The sequence below is a fragment of the Camelus dromedarius genome, unplaced genomic scaffold, assembly GCF_036321535.1.
Source record: "Camelus dromedarius isolate mCamDro1 unplaced genomic scaffold, mCamDro1.pat HAP1_SCAFFOLD_185, whole genome shotgun sequence".
In the NCBI taxonomy this organism is placed as follows: domain Eukaryota; kingdom Metazoa; phylum Chordata; class Mammalia; order Artiodactyla; family Camelidae; genus Camelus; species Camelus dromedarius.
In genome coordinates this window covers 3733286-3752560 of record NW_026989816.1, presented here as the reverse complement: position 1 = coordinate 3752560, position 19275 = coordinate 3733286, and the positions used below count along the sequence as shown (strand labels likewise).

The 19275-nt window shown below is 45.9% G+C and overlaps 1 protein-coding gene across 23 annotated transcripts in view; it reads right to left on the bottom strand.

The window, feature by feature from the left end:
- LOC135320846 (uncharacterized) overlaps positions 1–19275 on the bottom strand; it is a 59583-nt gene that overhangs the window by 15244 nt on the left and 25064 nt on the right. For 22 of the 23 annotated variants that reach the window (XM_064483902.1, XM_064483925.1, XM_064483926.1 and 19 more), the window contains one exon: positions 19025–19158. The exons of the other annotated variant lie outside the window; for it this stretch is intronic. The gene's annotated coding sequence lies outside the window, so the exon portion shown is untranslated. The remainder of the gene's footprint in view (positions 1–19024; positions 19159–19275) is intronic. 23 annotated transcript variants of the gene reach the window in all.

Below are 19275 nucleotides of genomic sequence, written 5' to 3'. Positions count from 1 at the left end.
TAGATTAACTCAATGGACTAAATTTCTGTTATACGAACAGATCTGCTGCCCAGAAGACATTTAACGCCAATCACGGTGCACTGTCCGTGGACAGTGGCTGAGACACGACTGTGAGCACCTGTGTAACTCTCCTTTCCCTGTCCTTTCTGGGCTAAGTGATGCACAGAGGTACAGAGATCCAGGGATGCAGATACCTCTAAACACCCAAAGCCCATCCCTGGGAGCCTAGAAACCAGACAGCCAGGGTTTAAATACCAGCTCTGCCACTTACTAGCTCTGTGACCTTGGCCAACTTACTTACTCTCTCCGTGCCTCAATTTCCACATTGTAAACCTGGGATAACAATCAAATCTCCCTTACTCACTTGTTGTGAAGATTGAAGGATTCATTTCTGTAAAACGCTCAGAAAAGAATGTAGCACATTTTTGGTGCTCAACAAATGTGAATTTAATAAGAAAGTGATTTACAAGTCTCCCTACTAATCATCTTCTGTGTTTCATGGCTAGTCTGAGTCCCAAAGGAAATCCTTATTTCCCCTCTTATAAACTCTTGGAGAGCACCCTTCTCTTGCATCTCACCACCTGTTTAAACTGAGAGAAGGGATGCCTCCTCCACACTCCTCTGGTCCATGGAGAGTGCTTCCCCCTTCACACCCCTGACCCCTGGCCAACGGCTAGCACTCTTCACAATAACAGATTGAGGTGTGAGTCCGGAGAGACAAGCAGGGCATATGAAACCTTTCCTTTCCCTCCAGTGTTGGCCACCCTTGGGAAGCACCCGGGATGCTCAGCTCCATGGCAGGGCAGCCCTGTGCAGGATGGGGCAGATCATCTTAAGGGAAGGCTCGCTGTGGCCCAGAGTTACCTGGGACTGCGTGAGTCTCTAATTCTGGGACACAGTATCATGACATGCATTTTCCCACAGCCCTGAATTTCATGGAGAACGTGGCTTCATCAGTAATAAAGGAGACATTTATCGCCTGTCTGTTCTTCTGTGTCATCTCTCAGTTGGCTGCTGGAGAAAACATGTGTATAAGTATTGGGTCCACTTAAGCCCCAATATATATGAAGTACCAAAAAATTCTGTGGCTTAACGTTGGTTCAGGGCGACTGTGTAACGGTCCTGACTTTGCTGATGCTAAATTATGGGTATAGGAACTATGGAACCTCCTCAAATATCTTTCATCATAAAACCAGCTTTTCTTATTTTCCTGTTTCTTAGTAATTGCCAAAGACTGTAAAATGATGGCTTCATACAAAACAGGAGCTAAACTTTATGAGCCCTTTGACATTCCCACTGTGCTAAACAATTTACATAATTTCTAATTCTCACAATTCTGCAAAGCATATACGAGCATCCCCATCTCACAGACGAGGGAGAAACTCAGAACAAACTGACTCAGGCTCACGTGGCTCAGTGACAGCGTGTGCACGCAAACCCAAGTCAAATCAGTACACCCCTTCTTCTATGTACAAAATCACCTCCCACCAAATGACACACAGCGGCTGGGTCAATACTCAGGGAACTCAGTACACTTTTCAGCTTTAAGGTGCTCAAGAGGCCGCTTCTAGCTGCTTTATAAAATCCCGGCTCACTGGTTGCTAACACTGGAATAAAAGACCGATTTTGCCATTGTTGCACAGCAAGTCTGAAATGTTCACAGCGAGATGACAGAATAAAACAAAGATATAAGCAGAATAATTTTTCCAGGTAGACAGACATAATGGACATTGTGCTATTCTGAAGCACTAAGCAAAGGAATCAAAGCAAAAAAATATTTGTTAAGCCTTCTTTTACAAACAGGAAAATTAAGAATGTATGAAGGTGCAACAGCGCCTCCTATGGCTAAAAAGACCTTCCAGGTTGCCGGGAAAGATGCAACACAAAAATTGCTTGTTGAATCAGAAACAAGAATCAGATAACTAAAAGCTTATGTAGCACATACTGCAGTTTGCTTCGGGGAAGGGAGGGGTATTCAGTATTTAATCTGACATTGCTAATACTCTTGAATATAAACAAAAGACACAGGCTCATGGAAACACATCTTAGAAGAGGAAAGAATCCAGTCCAGCCACTTCATTTTACAGGAGGGGAGACTGAGATCTGGGATCTGTCCTTCCGGCAATCAGCAGCAAAGCTCTCTCTCCTAGGCCTCATGTCATGCACTGTAGCAAAAACCAACAGATCTGTACTAGACCTCTATTCATAAAAGTCACGTCTGTATTTTTCCAACAGTAGGTAATCTAAGTATCTTGCAAAATACTTCTCAAAGAGCCAGGAAATCATACAAGTGTATTGAAATACAAAAACTTTTATTTGCACATTAAAACAGCATGAGCTTTATTCTATTAAAAAAAGTGACATGTCAAATCAATGTTTTGATATTTTAAAACCTATTAAGCATGCAGAAAAATAAATCAAAATTTCTTTAATCACAAAAGAAAGAAGCTTATTCCCTTAAAATAATCAATGTGGATTTTTCTAAACTTAATAGTTCTGGTCAGATTTCTACGAATTTAAATGTCTGAGTGGATGGTTACACGGCAACATGAATTCTGAGTTGTAACAACACACATTCTGTGTAAATAATCTTCAAGGCCGTCTGCTTAAGGTGATTTAACTAGTCCCTGTCTCACTAGAATGATACAGATTTCATTAAACCTTCATACTGCGCACACACACAAAACCCTGAATCCTTGTTACTTTAAGCCATATTCATATATTCATATATATGCATATTGAATATGCATCAGAAACAAGCCACCCTCTTTAGTATTCAGAGTTGATCCTTCTAAACTATCTGTCCTTGTGACAGCATATTTTTACTAAGCAGCTCTTGGGTGCTTCGTATACAAGGCGTCTACATCTCACAGTCAAACAAGGTAAACGGCATCACTCAAATTTCACAAATGAGGAAATGTACTTAAGCCATGAAAACAACTTACATATTCATCATCAGGAAAGAAAAGAGTAAAGATTTTACTTACAATATTCACTGACAAAACTTTCCTCCATACTAAGACTACATAGAACCAATTCAGTCTTTGTAAATTTTTCTGTCAATAAGCACCACTAGAGAAAAACAAGCAACATCATTAGCAATGGTTGGACTTTCAAAGCCCACTCCTATTTTGCACTATAATCATTTTTAATATTTTGTTTTTAGTGTTTACAGAGCACTAAAATAAAAAAATATAAACTTTTTAAGCCATTGCCTGAGAATGCAACATTTGTGAAAATGTACAATTTCAATTTATGCCACTCTGTCTCACATTCTCACTGGTGTCTCTCCTTTGAAGGCTTCATCAAACTGAGACCGCTAAAATTGTTCACTTATGGACTCACAGGAGTTCGGGAAACCACTCAACACGGGGCTGATCAGAGGAGACATTGAGAAAGCATCCTGTGCAGCCTGGGTTCCAGCCCTGAGTCTGCCAGCGCCAGCTGTGTGAGATTTTGGACAAGCTGCCCCATTTCTCAATCCCTCAGCTGCAAAAAAGGAGACACTGATGCCTACCCTTAAACACCTGCTATGAGGTAAAATATGAGGAAAGCATTTTAGCCTTAGGGAGGTGTCCACTCAGAGCAAGCTTGGTCATTATGATGATGAGGATTACTTTTAATAAGTTAAGGCAGACAAAAAATTAGAAATCACCATAAAGGAGAAACATTTTATGTCAATGAGCATTTACTTTTGAAAGGATTGCAGAATGTTTTATAGAATTTTTTAATAAACCAAATTTTGTCCACTAATTATAGATTTACAGGTTCATGGACATGTCTCCAGAAAAAGAATTAGAGGCCTCTAATCTCTGAATACTAAGAAAGAAAAGTTTAAAAAAATCACGGGGGAGATTATACCTCACTTGAGAGAGTATGTGCTCAGCATGCATGAGACCCTCAGTTCAGACACCAGTAACTCCATTTAAAGACTTTTTTTTCAAGAAAAGGAGAATTAAATAAAATTTGGAGGAATACAGAAGTTGTTTAGAGACTCAACTCAGATTAAAGATGGGGGAAAAAAATCCATTTCTCATAGGAAATCTTGAGAACTATGTAAACCGGATCTGAGTTGTCTAATCTTTTAACATTACTCATGAATTCCTATTACCAAGTCTTAAAACTGCCTGATAACCCACAGTGGTGATACTGATCATAACAGCTGCCAACACGGATCGAGCTCCGGCTAGGACTGCTCTGATCGGCCATCTCGGCCCTGAGGCCTCACCAGGCTGAGAGCACTAAATTTTGTCATTCATGAGTATCTCGTGTAAGTCCTCCCTTTGTGCTCCTCCCTCTCCCCTCACCAGCCCCTCTGAGGGAAGCACTGTTATCATCTTCCCCACCCGCAGATAAGGCCACTGAGGCACAGAGACTAAACCTGCTCCAGGTCACATCGGCATAAAAGGACGTCTATATTTCTGCTGTTTTACTATTGACAAAGGAATCTGAGATATCAATTCAAGGGAGACTGTTAAATAATCAAGTCTGTCAGGTCTTCACCTCAAAGAGCAGATAGTATAGATTCCTGATGTAGGATGAGGCTGCCGCCACAAACTGACTCAGCTTGAAATTAATATCCAAGATGAAGCAGCGGATACACGTAAATATTCACGATTGTCAACTCCGCTCACGGGTCTGGGCCCTTCACTGCCTGAACGGGGGTGAAATCCCCACCCCTGTCAGGGATGGAAGCGCGGCTCTTCCCAGTGTCACCCAGGCTTCACGGGCTGTTTCCCCCCACAGGCTCTCCTCAACGATTAAAAATCTCTCAAGATTTTTACACCATGCAAAACTCAAAGACATTTCTGCAGATAGAGCACTTCCTCAGGCTTAAAAATTTTTTGCTTACACTCAGCAAGGGGGAAAATAACACATGACTCTGCAAAGTCTCTGAGCCTCACCACTCACAGGAGTAGAATGGCCTCAGCACAAGATGACTCTTCACGGATGAGAACAAAAGAAATCCGCCCCCAACCACAGGCACTCCCAGAGACAGCGCTCAGCAGTTTTCTGCACACTCACGGTTGTGCAGCCCTCACCACCATCTATTTCCAGAACACTTCATCACCCCAGAAGAACACCCCTGTCACTAGCAGTCACTCCCCAACCCCCCTCCACCCATCCCCTTGCAACCATCACCTGCTCCCTGCCTCTGCATGTGCCTATTCTGAGCATTTCAGATCACTGAAGTCAACAATATGTGGCCGTTTGTGTCTGCTTCCTTTCACTTAACGTGCTGTTATGAAGGCTCGTCCATGTTGAAGTGGTATCAGCATCTCTCTCTTTTTTTTTTTTTGAAAGTGTTAAAGTTTATTAGAAGGTGGTAAGTACTATCAAAAAGAGTAGAGAGGAGCATAAGTGATTGGGTTTCAAAGGGAAAAGGGCGGGTTGAGCAGTCAGGGTGGACTTCCCAGAGCAGGTGGCTTTTTCATATTCCCCTTTATTTATTTTTTCTTTTTTATTCACTCTTACGTCTGAATAATGTTCCACTACATGGAGATACTACATTCTGTTCATCCATTCAGCAGCTTTGTACGGACGAGGTCCAGAAGAATGAGTGTAAGAGGTGACTAGGCAGGGATGGCATTAAACAAAGGGCAAGATGTGCTTTGAAAAAAAAAAAAGCCAACAAACAGAGGCACAAGGAAATTCAGCGTGTTTCTGAGAAAGTGCATGCTTGCTTCAGCATGACTGCCGTGCAGGGCTGGGTGGGGGGATTGACAGGAGACACAATGAGGGAGTCACCTGAGAATATTCCCCATGCAAGCAGCTCAGCCATTTCTCCTCCTTCATCCTGAATTTTAGAGCCATTTTTGATAGGTTTTCTATTTCAAGTAACAGTACTTTTTACACATCTGATCATCTGCATCAGATCACCTTACCTCCAAGCCACAGAAAGTCATTCACTGACTGGAGCAGCTCCAAGACATAAAGGTGATGGACCAGGGAGTCCTGCAGCATCCCGGCCTGCAGGCACAAACCCCCACATGTTCCATGGTGATGTCCGGAAAGTAAAATGCATGGAAATATCTCACTGCTTGTGCACGATATCTGCCCCCAAATTGCCCCAAAATCATGCTGGCAAAGCACTACTGAGCCCTCTCACTACAAAAAAAAAAAAAAAAAAAAGATACAGAGAGAGAGAACAGAAAAGAAAAGAATAAAGCTAAGTAGGCAAATTTAGGGTTTTCCATTGAAAACCAGCAAGCATCACTGCCAGTATCTCAGCTGGAATGGTCCTGTCTTCAAAAACCACTGCGCAGTTACGTTGCAAACGTGATAGACATATATGTATTCCACGTAGATGATATTACAGTAGGATTTTTTTTTCGAAATTTCCAGTTGCAACATTAACACAAGAGAGTTTATATTTCAGCTTTAAAAAAATCAGTTATCTTCCACTTTCTTAATTTTGAACCTATTATTATTTTATAAAGGGTGCTATGCTGCAAATTATAAACCAACTGTTTGGCTTCTGCCAACAAGAACTTTATGACTTCAGTATTTCAGAGCAAGATTTAATGATGCTTTGAGAAGTGGGGCCTGGGGCGCTCACTAACAGCTCTTTAAATACTGACAAGGATGTGCTATTTAAGTAATGCAAAGGCTCTAACTCTACATTAACTCAGAATCCAAAGAAACTACACCAAAGCCTTACTTTATCATTTTTAAATTTTGCTATTCTTTTGAATATTAAATTTCTTAAAAGATAAGATTTTTTTTTGAGAAAGACAGCAGCTGTATTAAATTTCCTCTCACCAAGAAAGCAATCTTTATCAAGAATAAATACCCCTATGGAAATCCAAAAGACGGGACGTTTCTAGCTAAGTGAACATGCAGATCTCAACACAAGCCTAAATCCTATCAGATCTCACTCGAACGAGCTCATCAAAGTCCTGGAATACCCTGAAACTTAGCTCTTCTGTTCCAAATGTTGGCTGAGCTAAGATCATCACACAAGGCAGGGAAGAAGAGAAAAGTCCACCTGGCTGCATCCGTTTTCTTCCAGCCACAAGGTGCCGCTAGGGGGTCACAGTTAATAAGCCCTCCCCATGAGGAAATCCGGCATCCACACTGCCCCTGCCGTCCCCAAGCAGCCCCGACGCCCCTCTCCCACTGGTGGCCCCCCAGCCTGTCAATGGTCTTCTAATGACCCTCCCAGTTGCTGGCACTCTCCCCCTCTTCCCCGCTTCACACACACACACACACACACACACACACACACACAGCCAGGACAGCCTTCCCAAAGCACAAATTTGATTACATCACCCCCACTTCAAACCCTTCAGAGGCTCCCTGGTAGAGTTCTAGCCCCACCCCCGACCCTGCTCGCCCACCTTCACCACAGTACCCAGGTCCACAATGACCTCAGGTGCCCCCTGACCTGCTGCTACTTCCCACTTGCCTCCAGGCTCATTTTGACGGTTTGTCAAGGAAGCCTTCCTTCCCTCGAACCTCTGCCCTTTGGGTTAGGTGCCCCTGCTGTGTTCCTAGAACATTCTATGCTAAGACAACTTCTGACACTGCTAAGCTCTCAAGAAGCAATACATTTTTCTTACTACTGTGAGTCCACCCTCTCTCCCCTGGACACTCAGAATTGCATGTGTTATGAATAAATGAATGAAGGGGTGGGTCTCAAAGGGACGGGCAGAGTTGCTCTCGCCCACCCCGACCCCTTCTTTCTGTAGAACATCAGAAACAAAACCAGGAGTACCTCTCCTGAGGGTCACTTTCTGCTGACACACTTCACTGCCTCTTCTGTGTCAGTTCTAGTAAAAAAGCAAGCTCCTCCAAATCCCTCCATCCCTAGGCCCACTCCAGGGTCCTCCCAAGCAGGGGCACCCTCCACCCTGGACCACACAGTGCACTCTCACCGAGTCCCCACCCCACAAGCCTCCAGGCCTCTACCCGGGCTGCTCCTGCCACCTGAGTCACCCTCTTGATTCCTTCTCTTGGCTGACTCTTACTCTGTCCTCATAACTGAATGTAGAGCCCATTTCTTCAAGGAAGCCCTCTCTGATGATGTCCTTTAGCTCTTGGCTGGGCTCCCTCTACAGCAGGACTGCTTGGCGACCAACTGGTGTTTGTCCACCTGCTCCTCGGAGACCATGACATCTTGGAGGCCACGTGGGAAAAAGGAGTGAGACGACAAGAGGGGTGGGAAGAGCAAAAAGCAAAATCACAGCCCAAGTCCCAGATTCAAGGATTCTGTCTCAGAAGAAAAGAATAAAATATTTCATACGTATGTCATTTGGCTATGAGTTTTGTGGCTCATGGAAAGCAAGAGGTTGGTGTTCTAGTCTAAAATCCAAGTTACATGCAAAGAAATGTACATATTCATATCCAAAGGAAACCAGAGCTGCTCAACAACAGTTTGCAGTTAAAATCAAAGGAACTTTGATAAAGGCAATCTCTCTCTCTCTCTCTCTCTCTCTCTGTTTTTTTTTTTTTTTTTGTATCATATAGCTGTAGAAGTATTTGTGTAACTAAGTGATGGCTACAGCCTATGATTCTGCACTGGAGTGTTTGGGGCTGAGGAAGCTCAGATTACATGCACTGTGTAAATACAATCACACCAACACACTGACAGGCGCCCTAGTGGCTAAGCTGAAGTTCCAAAGCAGACAACCTTACTTGGCAAGACAGCTCTCATTAGAAATTAAGGAATGCAATATTCTGTATTCAATTACATACGTTATATGGGCCATTAAGCGATAGTGCATCTTGTCTAATGAAACCCCAAAATAAATTGTTAACGTCGATTTTCTCCATCTGACCCTTCTTTGCTAACTTTGGATATCAAACCCTCACTCCATACGGAAAGCTCAGATCTACGCTGCAGCAGGTTACATCCCGTGGAAGAAAGCCTATCAAGGGAGAACTGGAGAGTTTCCCTTCAGAAGCTGCTAAGTCTGGTTTTGCACCTGTACGTCATTTGCAACCACGTCAGCGTCAAAGGAGTAAGACCTTACCTCTGTGGGGCGAAAAGCACTGCGGTGCTTCTGAACCATCAAAGAACACTGAGCTTTGTGAAACAGTCCTGAGGCACTTAAATCGTACTTTTTGTGAAAGGCTCCAAAACTGACCCAATTCACCAATCCAGGTACAACAGGGAGGTACCGGAATTAGTAGAGAGAACATGCCCTTGAAGTCTGACAAGGCCCTGCTTGAATCCTGCTACAGCATTGACTAGCCGCTAAACGGACCAATCCCTTAACCCCTCTGAGAAGGCTTCCCAATCTGCAAAAGGGGGCTGCCACCGCCCACCTGGGAGACATGGATGTGAATGCAACACGCAAGTAGTGCGGCCGACTGGTACCTGACACGAGGCCTGGCTAGTTTCCCTCCGCTGCCCTTCTCCCCCTTTAAACTTGCATTGTTCCCCCTGGTAAGGGTCAAGCCCCCGGACCAGACTGCCCGATTCTTCTGTGTATCCCCGGATACATGCCTTACATTTAGGAGGCCAGAAAAAGAACTATCTCCTCCAACGTCACTATCAATATTCTTAAGAGTCTGGGTTTTTTAACTCTATTTTGCAGGGAGACTATTCCAGAACTGTCCAACCACCATTCTCCACTTTGGCTCCTCTCCCAGCGCCCGTCCCTTCTCACCTCAAATCTTCTGTCTGCTGGCCTTTTGTTCGTGGGAAAGAGAGTCCGCTAAGGTGGAGACTCCCTAGGCCTCTGTCCCTCCCTCACAGGTGAGTGTGACTACCTTCTCCCCACTCCCCACTCCGACTCCAGCTTCCGAGGAGGTTCCTCTCCCGGACCATGCAGCCTCTGCATCATCCCAAGACGCGCACGCGTGGCCACAACCCTCCCTTCAGATTTCTTCCTGGGTGGCCCTGCCCACCCCCAGGACCCTTAAGGATAAATGCCATTGCTCTGAAAATCCCAAACGCCACTGACTGACACACCAAAGCTGCATGGTCTGGGATTTCCTCCAACCCAGGCACAGCCCTGCCCCGCCTCAGCCTCAGTCTGCACCTCTCGAGATGAGCTCATCCACCTGCACGGCTGTGAACACCAGCTAAGAATGATGACTCCCAACGTGTATCTGTGGTCCGGCTCCTTCACATGAGCCCCAGGGCCATAGACCCGAGTGCCTCTTTGAAGTCCTAACTTGGATGAAAAATGGAATCTTAAAAATGCCTCATGTCCACCATTTACTCTAGAGTTCGATTCCTGGCAGGTACCTCCCAGGCTCCCGATTTTAGTAACAGACCCAGAACCCACCTAGGTGTTTGAGGTCACATTCAATTTCCCCTGTTCCTCCCCCCGGCCCTGCCCTGGAATCACTCCTGGAATCATTTCTATCGTTAAGCCAGTCTCAAGTCTGGTTCTGCAAGGACCACGGATGGAACCCCACAAGCTCATAGCAAGGTACAGTGCGTCACAGTCCTCCGAAGAGAGCTCCCTGGAGGGGGAGGCATCTCCTGCCGCTGGTCATCTCAGAAGGCACTGGATTCTCACAAAGGAGGCCCAGGAGAAGGGACTCAAGGTTCTCCTGTGGTCTGAACTTTGAAGGGCCCGAGGTTTGGGGCAGTTCCTAGTTAGCAGACACACCTGCCAGTGAGCAGATGAGGATGGGGGAACCCAGGCAAGGCTGTTCTCACTCCGACCCCTGGGCTATCGGGAGCCACGGGAAAGGCCTGTGTCCAAGGCACAGCCCAGCCTTCACAGATCCCAGCCTGCATTTGCCAACCCAGATTGCCTAGACACCTACTTGCTACTCTTCCTTCTGTTCTGTTCCCCCCCAGAATGTGATGGACTCTTTCAGAAAGTCTGGCCTGTCTCAAGCGAGACCAAGTCAGTGAAGGATGAAGTGTCCACAATTGGACCAGGGCATGAAAGGAGAAACAAGGTCTCATGGCCAGCATGACGGTGGTGGCCAAACCCTTTCCCCGGGTGAGATGAACCAGGGTGTGGGTGAGAATGCAAGGTCACTTCACGGCTGACTGGGGTGTTGGAGACTCACTACCGCAAACTAACGACACGGCCGTCAGTGGTGGACGTCAGCTGCAACAGACACGGAGTCAGCTATTTACTGCCAACATGGGTTAATAGTAAAGGCTGGTACAGGGAGGCCTGCATGGCTGCTGAGGCAAACCACAGACCCGACTCTGAATGCCCACTGGCTGGAGCAGAGAGGAAGCTACGGTCCCCTTTAGCGGTCCCTGTGTCCACCAGATCCAAGTGAGCCAGCTACTTAGGAGAAGGCCATGTTGTTCTGATACTCAGAAAAACCAGCCTCGTAAAGGGAAAATAAGAGTGGCATGGAGTTTAGACCCGCTCCTGCCTCTCTATGAAGGCAAAGTAAAGTAAATGGCACGGGGAAGGTGAATGCAAAAACAAAAAACAAAAAAAACATAAAACCGGTGACTGCTTCCTCCAACAGCATCCCCTGCAGCTGCTCATCTCCGAGCCTGCCACTTTCTCACCAGTGACCACCGGCCAGGAATCTCCGTCACGCACGTCACACAGCGACAGCCCGGAACCGCGTGCCAAACACGTTTGTGTGAAAGACAGAATCAAGGAAGATGCTGCAGATTTTGACTTTCCAAGTTTAAATACTCCATGAAAAAAATCCCTCAGCAGCCGCCTAAATCAATTCGCATCTCACTTCTTCAAAACAATCAAACAAATTTAATAAGTGCGCATTTGTCACCAAACATAAGGAGGACCAAACTGGTTCCTCAAAGCAAGGATTTTAACAGGTATCAAACCCCAGTGGGTGATGTGCTAACAAAGCAAACATTCCAAAAAACTAGAAAATAAAAAGATGACTAGGATAATATATGGATCAAGGCAACTGTTAAGGTTTTTGCTTTTTAAAGCGATGGGGACATCACGGAGGACAATCTGGCTATTTCCAATGCAGGGTGTGCACAGTCCACTTTTCAGACGCAACAACATGCTCACAGGGCGGTACAAGATAGAAAGGGAAATAGAAAAAGGAAAAGAGGAACAGCGAAAATTAGAAACACATGAGAACAAAAATAACTGACAGCAATTACAAGAATTTAGGTGAGTTTGGTGAGGACAGGGACGAGGGGACGGTGAGACCCACCCTCACCTATTGTTCCAGGGAAGGCAGGGGCCTGAGGCGAGCGGCGCTGCCTGGGGACCCCAACGTGGTCAGCGCCCCAAACCTAAACTTCACCTAGATGCGTGTAGACAGCTTTTGAGCTACAAAATGTGGTCGCATTTCAAGCTGGACAATTTTACTCACTCCCACCAAGAGTAACAGGAGAGAATTAGGCTCTGTTCCTGCACGAAAGCATTGTTTAAAAAAAGTAACGACTGAGGAATAGTAAAAGCAACAATGGAGTAAAAGTGACTGGAGGAGAGCGTACTTGACCCGAGCTCACTGGCCGCGTTATCTCACTGACGTTCAGATGCTGGCTGAGCCCTTACGGTACCAAAACAGACAGACCCACCAGGAGGGAGGTTTAATGCGCTGCTGTATTTTGATGCCGAGAGCCATGCCTGGTAAACGAGGTTCTGGGTAAACAATGGTGACAGTGTCAACCACTATGGGCTAAGCACACAACCAGCTACTCCGCCAAATCCCAAGGACACACTTCAAAAAGCAAAAACAAGCTGGCATTCTCTGGTGGGTCTGCAGAATCAGAGCCAAGCAGTTGCTGAGCAAACATATCACAAGTGATTCCTGTGACAAAAGAGGAGGCACTGGCCAGGGGGCTGGGGCAGGGCTCCAGGTTTCCACTGCTCACCCACCATTCTGTCCAGGGGGATAATGTGGTCCCTGCTTACGTTGCACCGATGCACCTACATTCACTGACGCCTGGGGACTGAGCAGGAGGTGACAGGTGACGGGAATGGAGCCAGCCTGGGAGTGGCACGGTGCTGGCATCTGTGCCCTCGGCTTTGCCCAGACCACTACATCTGCCAGCTCATCTACAAGAAGCAGAAGGGGAGAAAGCCATGTAGATCACAGGGCCCTGCGAGGACAAGTACAGGTCATGGCCACGATATGCCTCGTCCCTTCCTTAAGCCATAGAGGTATGTCCGGGGAGGAAGTGAAAATTCATCCAGAGCCCGCCAGGCACCACAAGCAGGTGGGACTCGGGTCCCCTGTGCCTGTCACTCACAGGACTGGTCTGGACTATCTTTTTATCAATTCTCTGGCATCTTCTCCTCCAACTTACCAACAACCAGAAAGTAGAATCTGATTTTAGACTCACAGAGAATCGCAGAACACCTCCTCCACTTCGGGCCCGGCAGCACGTGCCAGGTCCTCCGACCGTCACCTGTATGACCGCCATAAGCCCTCTCCAGAGTCAAGGCCCGAGGCCGTAGGCCGGGGGGACACAGATTCCCACAATCTCCCCAGCAAATGGGGACCACCTCTCGGCAAAGGCATCTCACCCTCTTCTTCTCGAGGGATATCTCAATAGATACACAGGGAAACAGAGCAGAAGGTGGGGGGGTAGGCAGCCCAGAAGAACTCGTCTGCACTTCCAAGGCAAAGTGGGTCCGTTGACCTAATCACAGGGACAAAGTGAGGACGAATCTTTCCCTGCTGTGCCCCATACTCCGTGACATGCCTTTCCCTGCGTAAGGAGTTCATTTGGAAGCCCCTGGCAGTGTTTCCGTTGTCCTCAATTGGCATGGTGGTTGTCAGGCAGGGAGAGAGGGCCTGAGCCGTGCAGGTGCTGGACCTGGGAAGCAGGAGACACTGGCTCCACCCCCAGCTCAACCAGCGCCTCATTCTGCATCTCAGGATTCAGCATGACATCTATAAGCACAGGGATGAGACTGTCCCAGGAGAGGCTGTCCAACAGGAATGAAATGTGAGCCATGTAAAGAAAGTTTCCCAGTTGCCACATTTAAAGAGGTAACCCCCCCAAAAAAACCCCTAGAAACTGATTTTAAGAACATATCTTACTTATTCTACTGTATGTAAAATACTATCATTTTGACATGTAATCAATAAAGAAAGTAACAAGATAGTTTACATTCTATTTACTAGACAAGTCTCAGCGTCTGATGTGCATTTGACCTAGAGCACATCTCAGCTCAGAGCAGCCTCCTCCCCAGCTCTCCTAGCATCAGTGGCTTTGGCTAATCTATTGGACAGCAACTCCAGGGGTCACACCAGGGTAATTGGCTGAAAAGCGGGAGTAAGTGTCCATAATAACCCTAAAAGAATCTCTCCGAAACAAAGGCGGATTCACTTTTAAACGTCTGAAAACCGGCGGGTTGCTCCTCCCTCATGCCTTGGCTGCAAGACAGCCCTCCTCCTTGCTGATCCCTTTCTGGATGTAGGGAAGCAACCCTTCACATAGCCAGGGTGGCCGGGCATCCAGGTAGACTTTCCTGTTCTCTGAGTCCAGTCCCACGAAGTCCTCATTCTCAAACAGGATGTAGAGCAGGAGGATCTTGTCCCCAGACTTGTCGGATGCAACGTCCAGCCACTTGGACTTGAGCATGATGAAGAGAGACTCAGTGAAGTCCTCGATCCTCTTCTCCACCACCCTGCAGTCCTCGTAAATTGACGGCCACGTTCATGCGCGGCTGCTCGGCCACCTCCCCATGCAGCACAAAGACAAAGAGCCGAGAGTCATAGAGCGTGGTGCCATACAGCTCCTCTGCACGTGGAGCTTCTCGAAGGTCTTGGCCAAGAGGCAGTCGGTAATGGTGACAAGGCCCACGACCTTGTGGTGGGTCTGGAAGTCGCTCCACCCATTCTCGGGCGCATAGTGGTGACTTTAGTGGATACAGAGTGCCCACTGCGAGCCGCACGGGCTGATCTGCCTCACCAAGGAGATTCGCTTATAGATGCATAACAAATTCTGCTCTGAGATGATCCCCACGGGTTGGACCACCACGGGGAGAGTCTGGTGGTCCTCAGCACACTGCACGTAGTCAGGGATGTTCATGTTGCAGGCCCTGACGAGAGGGAAGAGGAGACCGAGGTACATACTGTGCTGCGGGCTGCGGGCCTCACTGGGTTGCGGTGACCTGGTGTGTACAAGTCAGAAGGCAGGGGAAGCCCAAGCAAAGCCGGGGGTACAGTTTGTCCTCAGCGTCTGCACATGGCTACCGCAGCTCAGATCACATTACGCAGCTTTTGGTCTAGGCCTCCGCCCTCTGCAGAAAAGGGTCATTTCTTGTTTTCTGTTTCCAAGCACCTAGCCAGGCTCTGATGCAAGGTCAGTGCTCAAAACTGCTGAATAAAGGAATGAATAAAGGAACTGCTTCCACACCCCTCAGCAGGATATAATGCAAAGAAACACAGTAGGATCAAAAGTCCTGGATTTCAACTCCAATTTATTTGAACTCCTAAGCTGCAGAATACTTGATAAGAAAACTTGCTTTGGGGAGGAGTGTACAGTTCAGTGGTAGAGCAAATGCTTAGCATGTATGAGGTCCTGGGTTGAATCCTCAGTACATCATTTAAAAAAAAAATGAAACAAATAAATAAACCTATTTACCCCCCTCAAAAAATATTTTTTGAATTCCAAATTCAAGAAAAAAAAAAAAAACACCTTGCAATTGACACAACATTGTAAACATGAGTATACTTCAATTAAACAAATAATACTTGCCTTACAAGAATATATCTGGATTATGGAAGTTTACAAGTGTAAAATGCCAAGGGTACCACCTGCATAAGAAGAAGGAACTGTACAAATTTACTATCCCTCATTTATGAGCTATATTTCCTTTGGGCGGTTTATAACATCTCAGAGCTAATTTTCTCAGATTAAAAAAAAAGAAGGAAACATTACCGGATTCTCCATACTGCTGAAGAATCAGATAAACCTATGATAGCATCTGACCCACAGAGTTTACTCAATAAATGCTTGTTGAATGAATGGACAAGCAAAGTGAATGCTGCTCCCTGCCACAGAGCATCATGATGGTACTGCCTGGAAATCCCAAGCCCACGTTTCACCCGACTCTACACTAACCATGTGTGACCTGGGCAGGCCTGTGTGCTCCTCTTAACCCCAGATTAATCATGAATAGAAATGAGGGCAATAACACAAACCTCAAAGGGTTAGTGAGTCATTACTGAATTGTATCCCAACTTTGCAAGATGGAACCTTTAAAGAAACTTGGGCAAAAAGTCCGTAGGCCCTCTCCATATTATCTCTTACAACTACATGGGAATCTACATTATATCTCAAAATAAAAAGTCTAATTTATTAAAGAGGCTATTGAGGTTAAATGAGCTCACTGTCTCAAATAAGGAACACACAGTACAAATAGGTCAATGCCCAGCCCATGAGATACACTCAGTAAATATTGCCACTGAGCCCACTGGTCCCTCAAACTTCAGAGCACGATGATGTGTCCTCATGGCCAGAGGCCCCTGCACCTGAAACTAACAAAGCTAATGGTCCCCACTTTCAAGAGCCCCTGCCACCACCGTAGGTCTAATTTTGTACTTGTAATATTTTTCTATTTATTAAATAGAAAAACGTAATTGCATAGCCTTCAGGTCACCAAAAGCAGACTACAGAGATCATGATGGCAGCCCTTCTTCATGAAACAATAAAATGAAAAGCCATTTCCACAAGATCTCTGTGTAAATCTACTAGGGAACTTCATCCTGGACTGAGAGGAAGAGGACTGGGGAGGAGGGGGCAATCTGCGGCACACAGACCCATGGGCCACCTGTCCCACGATGGACTTTAGACCCAACACTCACCCTCAAGGAACTTCAAAATAGACACAGACAGAGTGCTGTGGACAAGATTTTTTTTTTTTTAAAAATCCCTGATTCTCTCGCAGGTTTTGTTTCTACCGAGAAACAAATGTCTTATGTGTATAATGTTTCACAAAAGACTTAAACTATTATCACCCCAACTTGACGCATTAAGAAACTGAGGGAGAGAGGTTTATCACATTGTGCAAGATTAGAGAGAGGCAAAAAAAAAAAAAAGATTAGACTGAGCCCACGTCAGACACTGTATTTAAACCCAAGCCCCTGTTCCAGTGCTCACACTAGAAAGTGGGATATACTGCCCCTTTCCTGCCCTCTCCCTGCAATAAATGTCTGAAGAGTCTTTTCTGTGCCACCTGGAATCACAATCACTTCAATTTTCCACAAAGAGCTATGTCATTCCTTGGAGGATGTGTCAAAATCTGTATGTTGAATGGGAGGAGAGATTTGTATATTCGGTTTCTCAAAGGAAACATGGCTTAAAAGAAACTGAAAAGCACTTTTCTAGTCTAAGTCTTCATTGTGCAGAGAAGGAAACGGAGGCTCAGAAGAGATGAGGAAAGGGTCTTATTAACAAATATTGCCTCAGCGCAGCACCAAGCCAGCCTTGGGCACTTCTGGGGGAGGATCTGGAAGGCCCAGGAGAATGAGTCTTAGAAAACGGAAAGAGAAGAAGCATACGAGGCCCCGTCTCTACACCACCATACCATGAAGTTCCACCAAATTACCCAGTATGGGTGCAGCCAACATTAAGGTGGGCTAAACAGGTTATGGAAACCTGGAAGTCTCAACCATAGTGGAAATTCCAACGTTTACTATGTTTTTTTCCCAGTTCAAGCATCAGCTCAGTGGGCACTCTGTACCAGGCACTACATGAGGCCTGGAGTTCTCCCAAATACACAACTCTTATATCACGTGTGCAAACCACACACAGGCCCACCAGAAGGAAAATGCCCACAGATAAGGTGGAATTACTGAAACTGAAAGCAGCCAACCAGCATATATTACTAGCAAATACGGTGCTGCTAGAAATAGACTCATGGACATAGAAAGCAAACTGTGGTTAGCAGGCAGGAAAAGGGGGATTAACAGATACACATTAATAAATATAAAATAAATGACAAGGACCTACTATATAGCACAGGGAACTATATTCAATTTCTTGTAATGAGTTGTACTAAAAACAATCTAAAACATATGTAGAAACATATGCATATGTTTATAACTGAATCTCTGCTGTACATCTGAAACTAACATTCTAAATTGACTACACTTCAATAAAAAGTAATTTTAAAAAATAAGTAAAAATAAAAGCAACGCCATTTAGAAAAAATAAAAGAATACTCTGATCCCCTTAGCTGTAGGTGCTAGAGAAATCTGGTTACAAACACCAAGTCCACTGGGTCACTCCAGCACTGGCTGTCACTCTTTCTGACCATCAGAGAGTCACTTGGCTTCAGTGAGTTTATTTTCTCTTCTGTGAAAGGCTTCAGTTGCAACTAACGATGTATAGAATCTCATCATTCACAAACCCAACAATTAAAGAGGACTTCCCATGGGCCAGGCTCTGGAAATATGAAAATATAGGGTCCGAGATATATTCATGGGTAGAAGAAATTTATGCCATAAAGACATTAATTCTTCTTGCTTTGATAGACAGATTCAATACAATTCTGTTTAGATTTCCTACCAGAGTTTTTATGGGTAACAAGATAATTTATGGTCAGGAACAACCAAGAAACTTCTTTAGAACCAGCACTGGGAAGGGGTGGATAGGTCATTCATTTCCACTGGTCTTTCTGAAGTGATGAAAACGTTCTGGAATATTAATGGTTGCACCACTGTGAATATGCTAAAGCTGCTGAATTGTAGCATTTAAGTGGGTGGACTTCATGGTGTGTGAACAATATCACAATAAAGATGTTAAATGAAAAAATATTTCTTGACAATTATTTTACCCTCTATACTACTAGTCTGCCCCACAATTTAAGAAGAACAAAAAAACCAAAACAAACCAAATTTTGCCAGGAGCTCTTTAGGACTGCAAAGTCCCTGAGTCTCCAACTCCTCTGGTGGTGCTGTTCCTGTTAACACACCCTAGCTGGGCTGGGCTAGTTAGGGACTGTAACTATCTTTTTAAGAAAGACGGCCACACGTTTCACCCTGGGAGAGGGAAGGATGGAGGATGTCACAGCCTCATGCCTTCAGCTCATTTTTAACTGAACCAAGCCTTGCTTTCAACACTGTAATCCCTCTCACTATGAAAACAGTGACATCATCAAGCACCGCCATCAAAACACGTGAAAGTGTTCAAGGTACTTACCTGGGGCAGAAACACTGAGGGAGGAGACGGAAGCTCGCTCAGCACTGACGCTCCCTTTTCCCGACTCCAACAGGAGAAGCTGGGGTTCACAGCCGGAGGCTCTCAGCCCGGGGAGCAGCGCCCACACCACTGAGCTGGTCCCCAGGTAGCGGGAAAGGGAGAGGAGGGCAGCCCCGGGGTCGCGGGTCAGGGAAAGCGGGGGGGGGGGGACGCGGGCTGTAGCCCCGCTCGGAGGCCAGCCCCAGCCCCAG